The sequence below is a fragment of the Centrocercus urophasianus genome, unplaced genomic scaffold, assembly GCF_019232065.1.
Source record: "Centrocercus urophasianus isolate 14NV4802_14NV808 unplaced genomic scaffold, USGS_Curo_1.0 seq_12, whole genome shotgun sequence".
Classification (NCBI taxonomy): domain Eukaryota; kingdom Metazoa; phylum Chordata; class Aves; order Galliformes; family Phasianidae; genus Centrocercus; species Centrocercus urophasianus.
The window spans coordinates 7130853-7143701 of record NW_024884364.1 but is presented as its reverse complement, the minus strand read 5'-3'; the positions used below and the strand labels follow the sequence as shown (position 1 = coordinate 7143701).

Genomic DNA, 12849 nt, shown 5'->3' with positions numbered 1-12849 from the left:
TTTTTTTTTTTTTTTTTTTTTTTTCAAAACTGGCGGTCAAGCGTTAAGTAACTCCCTGCCTAAATCCACCTGCTGGCAATGAACTTGGGCAGCCCCCGGGGGTGCACAAAGAGGAGCCCCCGCGCCGCGCTCCGCGCCCCCTCCCCGCTGCCCTGCTTCCATTCTCTGCTCCCGGCACACCAATGCCCACAGCTCCTCTCCCCCTGCCACCAGCGACAGACATACCAAAATACACGCTCGCTCCAGCTCCTTAAAGAGCAGAAATGGGGGGGTAAAAAAAAAAAAAGAAAAAGAAAAAAAAGAAAAGAAAAGAAAAAGAAAAAAAAAAAAGGAAAAAGAAAAAAAAAAAAGGAAAAAGAAAAAAAAAAAAAGCTTTTCCCATCTCGGTTGCGACAGTGATAAGGGGTAGGGAACATCTCATACCTGGTGTGAATGCTAATCAGCCAGGAGTTCTCCTTTTTTCCCAAGACAGGGAACTGTTTCCTTCCAAATTTATTAGAACCTCCTCCACTGCCTCTTTGAAAAACCTTCTTTGTCACCCTCTTCCCAAGTCCTGATACTTCTTTAAAAAAAAAAAAAAAATGGCTTCGGAGCTCCTTCTATTCTTGATATTGATTCTCTCTCTCTCCCTCTTTCTCTCTCTCTTTCTCTCCCCCCCACCCCCCCACCCCTCCTCCTTTCTCCTGTCTCTGTCTCTTCTGAGTGGTCTATTGATAAGTCCCTAGAGGCACTGGGTCAGCCTGCCCGTAGGAAACCAGACACAATGCACAAATCTCCGAGTGCCATTCTGCCATCAGCAAGCAGACCACGTTTAGGAGGGAGGAAAAAAAACAGTAGAGCAAAAGACAGAGAGAGGGAGAGAGAGGGAGAGAGTGTGAGAAAAAGACTGATTGGAACAGGAGGGAGGGAGGGAGGAGGGAGGGAGGGAGAGCGACACTGCCAGTCAGGTTAATCATCCCTACTTTAATTAGCTGTTCGGCTTAGACATAAAACAATTGAATTTGAATGATCTGTCAGTGGGCTCGGCTGAACCAAAGGGGAAATGCGAATATTACAAAAAAGACTGTTGGTGTATTCAGATAAGCTCGCCTGGAAAATCCTCCAAGGATAACTATTAAAACTTACCACCAAACAAAAAGTACCGAGTCAGACGGCGTTGCACGGGGGCCCTCTCCCAAAAGCCGGACGGTCCCTTCCCTTGCCCTTTGCTGTGCCACGGGAGCTTCCACCGAAGCAGCTAGGCGCAGTCCTGGAGCCCCACGGCCACCCGTCCTGGGTGGGAAGGGGTTCGGGTCCCTGCCGTCCCCAGTCCCATACTGTAGGAGTGTGGGGCCGCTCAGCCACATTCTCCTGGTGGATCAGTGACAATTTCTTATTCTGGAACTACAAGAGATCTGAGAGCGTATCTGTGCTACGGATGTGTCTACATACACACCGGCAAATTGAGTGTTTGCTGGATCCGCATGGGGATGCTGTAAAAAGGCACTGCCAGCTATTAGGATAGACGAGTCCCAGGCACCAGGGATGAAAAAAAAGCTCTACCTAAAAATAGGTGGCAAAGCAATCTATTCGTTCTGCCCCAGGTTGTGAACTGAAATGCAGCTCGAATGAACTAATCCTGGCAACAAACACGGCAGAGCTGCGTGCCAGGCAGGGGGTACCTGGAAACGTAGAATAGAATCTTACAATTGTTTGAGTTTGGAAGAGACCCTTAAAGGTCATCTAGTTCAACTCCCTGCAATGAACAGGGACGCCCACAGCTACATCAGGTTGCTCAGAGCCCTGTCCAGCCTGAAGAGCCTGGTTTAGCCTATGGCACTTTCACAGGTCCCCTTGGAAAGGTGCGGCTGGGCAGCCCCTGCCCCACAGCAGGCAGTGGATAGTAGCATTACTCCAGCACGGTGGAATTGCAGCTTAATGCAACCTGCCAAGCACTGTCCCCTCACTCCCCAAGAGCTGTCCCTTGTCAGGGGCTGGGGACTTGCTCAGGGCTTTGGGGTACATGCATAACCTTCTCTAAGAGGACAGCAAGGGGTGAATTTATTGTGAGACACAGGCATCTTCCCTATGTGTCAAACATATCCACCACTGTACATTATATATACATGTACATATACATTACTGTACTGTAATGTACTGCCACAGCACTAATCCAGAAATTCACTATCAGCTCTACAAGCTGTATATAAAGTTTGAAATGGGCTTGGTTAACCTGCAAGCATTGCTCTAAATCTGAGAAGAAAGTAGGGAAGGAGTATAAAGCTCGGCTGACTGCTGGTCTTCAGGAGAGCTCAGGGATTCCCTCTCACTTCACATTTTGGGTACAGCTGCTTAAAAAAAGATAGAAAAAAAAACCAGACAGAAGGCTTAGTAACTTCTCTACATTAATTCAGCCGTCTCTTCTATGCACATCTCCAGGCATAGTTAGCAGCAGTTTTTTTTATGTATTTCACTGTCCACGGAGAGCTGGCAGGGGACATCAAAATTACTAGTCCTTTCTCTCAGTCCCTCATGCTCAAGACTCTCAGGAAAAGGTGGGTTCCTGCAACTTTCTTCCATTTAAAATGCAGTGTCCTGAGTGGCACAGCTGAGACAGGAGGAAGAATCAACTGGGTTTGGCAGAAGAGAGACATGTTGCGTACACAAATGGGACACTGGACTCATTGAGATCTGTTAAATACTACTTACGAGTTGTCTCTCCAAAATATGAATTGCTGCCACCCAAAATGTGCAGTACTCTAGCAGTGTTATGAGAGGAAAGGCACCACCAAAAGCACCACTAAAGCAGATTTCAGAGAAACACAGTGCCATCAAAGGCCTCAACCACCTTCCAGACTAGGAAATTTTGCAGAGCACTGTGACACAGACAAGTAGTTTTTCCTTCTCTGGGTCAGTACCAGACTAATAATCCATCAGGGTGCAAAACAGCCCTAGGCTGTGTTTCTAATGAAAGATGCTGTGACCACTTGATGCAGGAGTTCACTGCAAGAAACAGCGTACATCCACGTAATTATATGCTACAGTAATGGTACAAGGGGCCCTCAGTAAGGTTGCACAGGCAATATTAACTGTGGCATTTCCTAACTTTTAAGTGCTTGACTTAGTAACATTAATGTTACAGTAATGTGTTTTCACCATAATTTCTCAGGGTATTCTCTTAAAGCAAACCTGAAGGCAGAATGCCATTCCGTGGAGCAGGAGCACCTGCAGAGCTCTAATACAGAGATTTGCCAGACAAACCTGCTGGTAAGCAAGCAGCAACCAGCAGTGACACTTCCTCCATGGTTCGGAGAATACTTGCCTGACAATGGAAATGCTGAGATTCAGCAGCCCTACACTGAACGCCATGGAACTGAGGGAAGAGTACTGGTACTTCTAACGCTGCCATCTTGCTTCCATTCCCTCCATCCAGGTGACTCCCTGGACTTACGTTCCTGCTGTTTTCTTCTTTCCTACACTGCTCCTTGTCACAATCTGTTCCTCATCCCATTGCACAAGAATGAGAGTTCCCTCAAATACCTCTTTGCCTCTCCTCTGCCCCAGGCAGGTTGGACACTGAGTGCGGCACAGCATGCTGCTTAGTGGTAAATGAGGCCATGTGACGTTCCAGGCTGCCTTAACTAGACCACTTCTTGCAAGACTGTTTAAAACTAATTCGGGTATCATAATTTGCAATCCACAGTGTAGACATATCAAAATGTCCTTGTTCTCATTTCCAGTGCTTGCTGCCATAGCAACCCCTGGTCAAAAGGAAATTTCCATTGATATCAGAAGGAGCAGCATTTCACCCAGGTGAGTTTCTACTACGTGGCACATATTTTATTAGCATGTCTTCCTGGTACTCTGATCCCCAAATCTCCTGTAGCATTTAATGTAGAAAGTGCTGCTGCTAAGTTCTTCTCTTAGAAGGTTCCCTCCTACCAGAAACTACAGTCAAAGTAGTCAAAGACCTCCTTATTTCTGCCAGCATTTCAAGCACAGATCTGGAATCTAAATGCAAAAGGCCAAGAGTAGCTCCAGAAATGCACAACATCTTCCCCTCCTGAGATTTCATCATAGTTTTACATAAATGTCTATGATGATGATTTCTTTCTTTGCATTGCACCCCCTAGCTTACCCACCTTTCATAAAAATCACTGCATACATCAAGAAGGTTCCACCAAATAAGTGAGAACTGAAAGCTTGATCCGACCAGTTGAATAAAGTTTGCTGTTTCCTTTGGGAAAGGCAATCAGTGCTGCAGCAAGCTTTCAGTCTCTCCTGCACGATACTCAGCCTGTAGGAAGGCAATGTGGCAATAGAATTGGAATAGATGTTTAAATATGAGAACTGTAAAATGCATTTGCCACTGGCAAATGGCAGGATTTATGAAAGGCAAAGCCACCAGAACAGCTCCTCGCTTTCTGACTTCTACTTGTATTACACAACGGCAGCCAAAAGGAGGACACAGAACAGCAGCAGACAGGGAAGGACCTGGAAATGACACAGCCCTCATTCCCTTAATGTATACGAAACACTCCGCTGTGCAACTCAGCTGACATGAGCTGACGTTAATGGGAAATCAAGAGATCCGGGTGGCACAGAGGAGAATTTGGCTCTGCAGAGAATGAAGTGCTCTGTAATGAAGGATAGTGAAGAGCTCCATCTACCTGAAAAGAGGGTGTAACTATGTAATCTCAGGATGAGTTGCTTAAATATATTCCTTTAGTTTTATTGGCTTATCCCCACAAGCATCTGTGAGTCTCTTCGTTTTGTTTAGAGATGTAAACCAGCACAGCATGTTGCAGAGGGTGAATACACGATTATCAACCCATACAATAGAAATCAGAAAAAAAAGACTGAAAAGTCCACTTGTTACAGAAGTCTCATCCTTGCTCATGGGAAGATCTTCTGGATATGCAGTCATTGCTAACACATACCCCCATGCATGTTAGGTAGCTTTGTATGCTAAGGTAAGAAAGCTGCCCTGCTTTGCAGCATTCGTTTCTGTTTTGTATGCAATTTGGTTTTTCAGGGAAAAAAATGCAAGCCTATTCCCTGTTGTGTTAATGACCAGAGTTGTGTATTAAAACTCTGCCAAATGTCCAGGACAGGTTCCTAAAGCACCTAGCACTGACACCAGGCAGCTCCCAAGGCACTTCCCTTCAGAGAGTTGATGACAAGAAGGAAGTGTAAGGGGAACATCAATGCTCCATATGTTTTATCTTCTAGACGAAACAAATATAATGCTCTACTTTGTGGAACGAGAAATTAAAATACTGCAAACTGGGCTGAGAGAGACATTGTTGTTCTTTTTTGCACATTACCACCAGCAGTAAGACGCTGAAAAGTGAACCATGCTCTGACAGGCACCAGTGCAATCTGCCTTCACTGGAAAAGCAACAGTGCAGCTTAGGGTAGCTCCATAAAACATCTAAGGAGGCAGGAGAAGAGCAAGAGTCCCTCTCACCTTTCTTCAGCTACAACAAGCTGGAAAGGAATACATTCATTTTCTTAATGAATGAAGGAAAACCCGTCACTGCTTAAAAAGCAGATAAATAAAGAGGTGGCTTTTGCAGGAAACATGTTTTCTGTATCATTCTATGGATGTTTATTGTGAGGCCTCAGAAAGCTTTTAAACAACGAAGACATTAGCTCTCTATCTCACTCTACCATCCTCTGTCATGCATGCTGTTACCAGACTGTATCTCTGCTGCAAAATCAAAAGCACTGTGTGTTATATTCAATTCACTCTATGTTGTTCTGTTTGATCATATTCTATTTTGTGATTTTCTGAGAGGAGAATTTCGGGGTGCCAGGTGGCTTAATTTTCTCTCATACTTACGTAGGATGACAGGAAGGCTTTTCAATAGGCTCAGTGCTGAGTAGAAATATTAATTATTTTTCTATTCCTCATACAGGACAAAAACTTTGTAAGAACAATAGTATTGTTAGCAGTCTTAGGACAGCCTCAGCATGCCAAAATTATGAGAATCCCACCGAAGTCACAAGACTGATTTCTAAAACTACACTAGTCCTTCGTTTTATAACTTTTCTTGCTCTCTCTCAGAACAACAGAATGAAATCAATATTGCCAACAAATGCAACTTCAGTAGGGGAATACTGATCTCATTCTGACTGACTTTTGTGTCCAACAATCAGTTTTTTTTCTGAAAACATACCCAACATTTCCTCTCAACCAGCTCTGCCTTGACATGACTTCCTACATGCTCTCTCCCCAATCCCTATGTGTTTCTGGAACACATTCCCAGCTGCAAAGGTCCCTACTCTGTGTATATGATTTTCTTTCTTAGACTTCGATATGAGAGAAGGAGGGAGCCAAAGTGTTAGAGGAGAGTATAGTGTTCTGTCTCTTTTGTGTAGCAGAGAGGATTGTCCATCATATCCTGGGGATACGAGAAAAGAAGACCCTAATAGGGCTGACTGCCATCTCCTTCTCACCACTGACAGCTGCTGCTTGCAAGGTGACTGGAACAAAACCAGTTCAGGAAGAAATGAAGAGTAGTTCATCACTCATTTTTCCTGCCTGTTTGCTCCAAATTATCTTGGAACACAGTTTATTGTTAGTTTTATAAACAATCCTCCTGGTTTCAGCACACCATGCCTACTTTGAAATGGCTTGCCTTCTTGGGTAGGTCTCAAACTCTTCCCCTTCCTTTCAGCTCACTGCTTCCCCTTCTGTTTTTACTAGGGTGTGTGTGTGTGTGTGTCAATGCTCTGATAACATGCTCTAATAAAAAGAAAAGAAGGGGCCATAGATGCAACTTTCACTTTATTTTGATGAGGTTGTGGCCACACTGAACAAAGTGTGCCAGAAATCTCAGTAATGTCATTTTGGCCAGTACAACACCTCTTATGGGCTTGAGCTATTCACACTCCTGTATAGCCTGTAGCACAAATCAACAGAGCCTCTTTTATATTCTTCTTCTGATATTTCTCTCTGACCTTAGAGAAACAGAGAATTGCTATAGGGCAACGAACTCTCATTTTGCCCTTGACACTTCTGCAATCCATTTCCCTGAGTTGGGAGACCCTTTCACAGATCTGGAACCTCACCAGCATAGGGAAGAATTAATATAATTAAGAATTAGACACAGGGTCTCTAAAATGGGAATCGTAACAATGAGTAACGTCACAAGAGTGCTTTCAGAATTAATTCATGTAAGTAAAGCACTGAAAAGATAAAAATGTAGGAGCTGTCATATCAGATTAAACCATGTCTCCATCCAGCTGAGCACCCTGTGCGCAACAGAAAGCAGCTGTACACTCAGGGCAGCAGAATTAGGGTCCCTGCCCCATGCAGGAAGGGAGTCCAGTCTAGGCCCAGACAATGTCAATGCTTACTCCTATTTTATGACTTAAGGAGTGAGCATGTATAAGTTTTTCCAACCCACTGTCACTAAACAAAGTGGTTTTAAAGGAACTAGTTCTTGCACGGGACAGCTTCTGACCAAGAGTTTCTGCTTACAAGTGAAAGAATCTAAAGCTATCTAATGCACTTCAATGCAAATATTATTAGAGAAGTTTCTAAAGTCCAAGATGGAAACTCTGGCTCCGGCAAGGAGAAAGAGAGTGACCGCAGAGCCCGGTGGTTGAGGCTGTGATATGAAACCTGGATGGGTCTCACCCACACGGGGAGCAGCTGTTGGCAGCTGAGCCATTGGCTCTCCTGAGTTTTCAAAGAGTTTTGAAAATTCTTTATGAAGAAGTTCCTGTGCCAAGACAAAAGCACACTCCAAAACTTCAGATGTTTTCGCTGTGAGGAACTGCTGTTTCCTGGACAGTTTTCCTGTATGTCCATGCATTCTGCAAATGACTGAAGCCTGTACATGAATGCTAACATCAGTTGTGGCAAAGATCATAGTTCTCCTGTGAAACTTCACTGTTTCAGGTAGTTTAGCACTTTTCTTTGATTCTTGTAATTTTTGAAGCTTTATCAAACAGCTTTTCTGAAAAGAAATTGGATGGGTTTGGATGGGTCTGTCTGTGTGTAAGGGTGGAGGCTTTAAATTTATTTTTACTTTTGCACTGAATGAGCAATGTTTAATACAAGCAATACAAAAACGCAAGACCCTATTAAAAGACAGCCACTAAGTATTTCTATGTGTGATTTACTCTATCCTATACTCTACTTTAGGAGAGAGTAAGCAAAAAAAAGCAAAACAAAGATAATTTGTGAAAAACCCAGTCCGTCATACCTGTCCAAACCAGAAATGAGCCTTATATTACTGGGACTGGATAAAACATTGTCAGTGCTGGATTATTACATAAGAATATGTTAGTGCTGTAGCAGGAGTGTAGTCTTTTAAGATGTGAAAAAGCGTTATCTAACCTCTCTGCAAAGTTCAGGAAGAAGAGCCATATGTCCAAATAATCATTTTCTTGGTGGTGTTTAACATGTCAGATTTTTCAAGGGGCCTATTTCAAGTAAAAAAAAAAAAAAAAGTGTGAAATGCATTTTTTTTATTTATTTATTTACTTATTTTGCCAAAAGCAGCTCATTTTCAAGCTTGCAAGGAAACAAGAAAAACAAAATCAAATGTCAAGTAGATTTGCTCTTTGTTGTAATTAATACGCAAGCATTTGCTTGTAGATGGTCCCAAGCATGTAAACAAGTAGTGCCAGTTGTGGTGCCACTAAAAACGAGAAGTTCTACGAGAATCAAAGGGCCAAGTGTTCCACCAGGGAAAATATTCAAGTCAGTGGCCCTATGCCAGTTTACATCAGCTGGGGATGTGACCACAACGGAAGGACGGCAGGAAACAGGATGGGGGAGGATGTGCCTCGTGTTGGCAGGATTGGTCCTTGCATGCTAAGAGCAATGGAACAGCAAAGGAAGGTAGGACAGGCTTCTTCAGAGTGGGAGGTGGGCAGTAACTAACCAGAAATAAGGAAATTGCAAAATCTTACATTGTACCCTGGGTGTATGCTCAAATTCTGGTCAGGGAGGTTAGATGAGATTTCTGTTTGAGTCAGAGCGATGTAGTGGATGAAAAGGCCGCATCTAGCCAGGGGGATTTCCTGAGTCATGGCAGACCAGCTCAAGTCACTGCTAAGAGGCTCGTCTTCATGAGAGTTTTTGCTGCATCTGTAACACTTTGCTCTAGGTCCCCTACAGCTTTCAGCATCACACCACAGTACTACAGGTACTGTGCTGAATGCCTGGTACAAGACCAGGCATCTTCCCTTCCTTCTTATTTTTTCAAGCCAGCAGTTAGGTCTCCAGGCTCTGTCTTTGAGGGCTTTAATTGAGGGGGAAGTTTTTCTCAAAAAGACTGAAGAAAAATGAAAAATTTCCTGTTGAATATTTGCTCTTCTCCTCCTCTCCCCCACGTTGTCTTGTGGAGGCATTCAGAGAGAGAGGGGAAAAAAAAGAGGGAGGTATTTCTCTTCAAAGGGGCTCACTATTTTTCCTGAAACAAGATGCTGGAAACATTTCATCACTGAGGGCTGTTGACTTGAGATCTGCTCATATTTACATCACAGTGATTCAGTAGCAATTCCACTGAGGTCACTAGAAGTGCTCTGGCATCTTGTGGCCCTCACTCAGACAAGGTCAAGTAAACTGACTGAAAATGTCCAGTGGAACCCACTGTGATATCACCTCTACACCAGATCACGGGATGGATGCAAATGTGAATTCAGGGCAGAGAAAGTGTAAGTCTGTACCAACTTTCCATCTGAGATGTTCAGTATATTGCTGAAACTTGAATGTTGGAGGCAGGAAGTGGGGCAAAGTCAGGTCAGCAGAAATGGCTACCAACAGGGATGAGTGATAGCAGGAAAAAAGAGAGCTGTGGCAATATACGAGAGTATATTTTTTTGTCACTTATTTTCCTCACACCTGTGTGCAATTTGTAATTCTCTCCTATTACTCATGCCACTTCTGAATTTAGCCCTATAGACTGGAACAAACAATCACTTCCAGCAATATAACAACTTCATTTTGAAATTGGTTTAAATGGTGGATTAGGTCAAGATTAAATAATTAAACTACAGGCCAGTAGTAGGTGTTTACTCTACATTAAGTTGGCGTACCACTCTATATTAAGTTGACAGGTATTACTTTTTAATGCTTCAATGTACTCAATAATTATTAACATTACATTGTAAAATGGCTGAATAACCATCACCTCAGAATGCTAAAGCTAACACCTCCAAATTCAATCTCTTCTCCAAAGAGTCTATGAAGAGTTCAATCTTTCAAATGATCAGCTCCAGGAAGAAAGTGAAGAATGGAACTACAAAAGATGAAAAAGGAAGCTGTTTAACTCTGTGAGCATCAGCACTCAGTCAGGTTGTATGATTTCAAGTAAATGCTATACTTCTGTTTCCTCACCTCTACATAACAATATTATCTAATTAATTAATTGTGATAAAGACCACACATAAAGATGCATTTCAGCAAACAACTTGAAGTAGACATTTCCAATGATTTCACAGAAAGTCTCTTAAAAATGACCCTTATAATAAAAGAAATATGTGTTTAGGTGTTCTGTCAAATCAAGAACTGTCCTTCAGTTTCCTCTTCAGTTAAATGGTGAAAATATGATTTATCTGCTCAGGGAATCCCAAGGAGAACTAATTCATTAACAGTTACCCACAGGAACCCCTCAGGCAGAAAGTGTTGGAGAATGCTGTCACATCAGATACTACCGATAACTGAGGTAGAAAAGGACTAGAGTTCACCCTATAGAAAGTTTGGTGATTCACTGTAACAGAACCGCAGGAGTGAGCAAAAAGTGAGGGAAAGAAGGAGGAAGGATGAAAGAAGGGCACATTTTCAGAGGAAGTAAAATCACTAAACATTCAGAAGTGGCAAAAGGACTCTATAGGAAATGAGAATACTGGAGATACATAAACTAAATGGACTGCTCAAATGTCGTATTTAAATGCAAATAGTCATATTAAGAGTCGGGAATCATCTGTCTGGGCTAGAGAAGTATACATTTGGCATTAAATACGGCCTTTTCCTTCCTGTAACACTTAGAAGGGTACAAACTGAAATGGAGGAAGAGGTCTCTTCTGATTTACAGCAGCAAATCTTGTCCTCCTGTGTATTGTTATTAGAAGATCTGAAATAATACAGACAGAAGATGGAGTGTACATTACAGAAATAAACTGGAAGCAGCATTAGCAGTTAGTAAGACTTTTCCTTCCCAGCTGCTATTGATACGAATGATGCTCATTGTGTTGGCAAAGGGAAGGAATAGATGAGTAAAAGTCACTTTTTCTTCCCTCAATTCTCAGATTTGACAACTACCAGGCTACACTATTTCACTAAGAAAAAGGCCTGTTTTTCACTTAATAGCACAAAAAGTATACAGAGAAAGTCATTTTCAAGGTCAGAGGGTTGTTTTGACATTTAAGAAATACTAAAACAGATTTTGGCTTTTAAATCGGTAAACCAGAACTACTTCCTGACCTGAGAGACAACCTGCCAAATTTCTAGCTGACCACAGACTTCTCAGGGTAAGCTGGAATTATCAGGTATGTGATGCCGTCTAGGTGCCTGCCTCTGTGAACTTAAAATGAAATGTTGATCAACCTTAGAAAAACACAGTCTCTGAGAGCCTTCATACAAGTGACACGTTCTCCTTCTCCCAGTAACTAGAGAGGCAATCCTTTCTTTAATAACTGTGTTGGTACAATATTTTGCTAACTACTGGAGAATTCAATACTTTGAGATGGAAATACTAATGAAAAAAAAATGAGAGAAATAGAAACATTTAAGCAAGTAGAAGCCAAATATTTTATTTTTATTTTATACCAAGGCTTTGATCCTCCTACCAACCCTGTTGCAATACAAACCAATTTCATTTATTGCTCTTTCTGACAAGCCAGAGATCTCCAAGACTGCACAACTGCAAAATCCCAGGGCAAACTTCAAATGGGCTGACAGAACGATTCACAAAGAGCATGCACAGCATGCACACACAGGTGAGTTACACATGCACTGCCAGAACAACCTTGCTGTGCAAGCTCAACATGACTTTGTGCACGTGCAGTAGAAAAGGGTCATATTGCTGTTAAAGACACACAACAGAATGCTTCACAATGCTGCCTGTTGCTCTTACAGTCTTTTCTGCCTGTGCTCATGGTTCTGTTTGTTCAAAAAGGGGTTGTAAGCCAGTTATGTTGCCCAAGTTGAAAGGTTATGCTTGCCTCTCATTCCAAAACAGCAATTAATTTTGCTGTTTCAAGTAGGCAAGAAAAAAACAAAAATGTTCATTGTTTTCCTTCCATATTTGTTGTTTACTCAATCCTAACAAAGCTTGAAAAGAAGGAGTCCAAAAAGGTGAGAGCTGGAGGTGCACAGGCAGCCATGCTAAGCCATAATTGTTGAAGTGGAGGAATTGCACAGAAGATGCAGAGTTTCCATTGCTTCTGACATGCCTCCCATATGCACCTGTGCTGTTTCAAGTGATGTCAGTTGTTGTATTCAAACTATTGTCATTGGAAATATTTTTTTAAGACTTTGCTTACGGGGTTTTAGTTTACTTCTCCTACTTCAGACAGAGTTACAGTGCAACTGTATTCAAAGATCTGTTATGCTTTTGGTTTTTTTTAAGTGTTGCTCATACTAGTTAGTGGAAAAGCACAGAATTTGCCAGCCTGCAACTCTGTCCTACTGACACTGCTCTCAGCCTTACAGGATGCGGTTCTATCTCCAAGTAAGTATTTATCTCCAACAGCGTAGCTCACTGACTTCTGCCTTCTACTACTCCTTCTGCTCTTTTCTCTATCTAGTCATCTCAACATATCAACCTCTGATTAACAAATATTTTAAAATCATACAATCTAAAAGATGGCTTGGGAAAGTGAGAAGAAATGAGTCCTGACAAAAAT

At 42.3% G+C, this 12849-nt stretch overlaps 1 long non-coding RNA gene across 2 annotated transcripts in view; it reads right to left on the bottom strand.

Annotated features, from left to right (window-relative positions):
• Window positions 1–12849, bottom strand: part of LOC122156370 — a 389162-nt gene that overhangs the window by 32568 nt on the left and 343745 nt on the right. The window contains exon 9 of one of the 2 annotated variants that reach the window (XR_006167458.1): window positions 8270–10241. The exons of the other annotated variant lie outside the window; for it this stretch is intronic. This is a non-coding gene — a long non-coding RNA (uncharacterized LOC122156370). Of the gene's footprint in view, window positions 1–8269; window positions 10242–12849 lie in introns of those variants that run through there. 2 annotated transcript variants of the gene reach the window in all.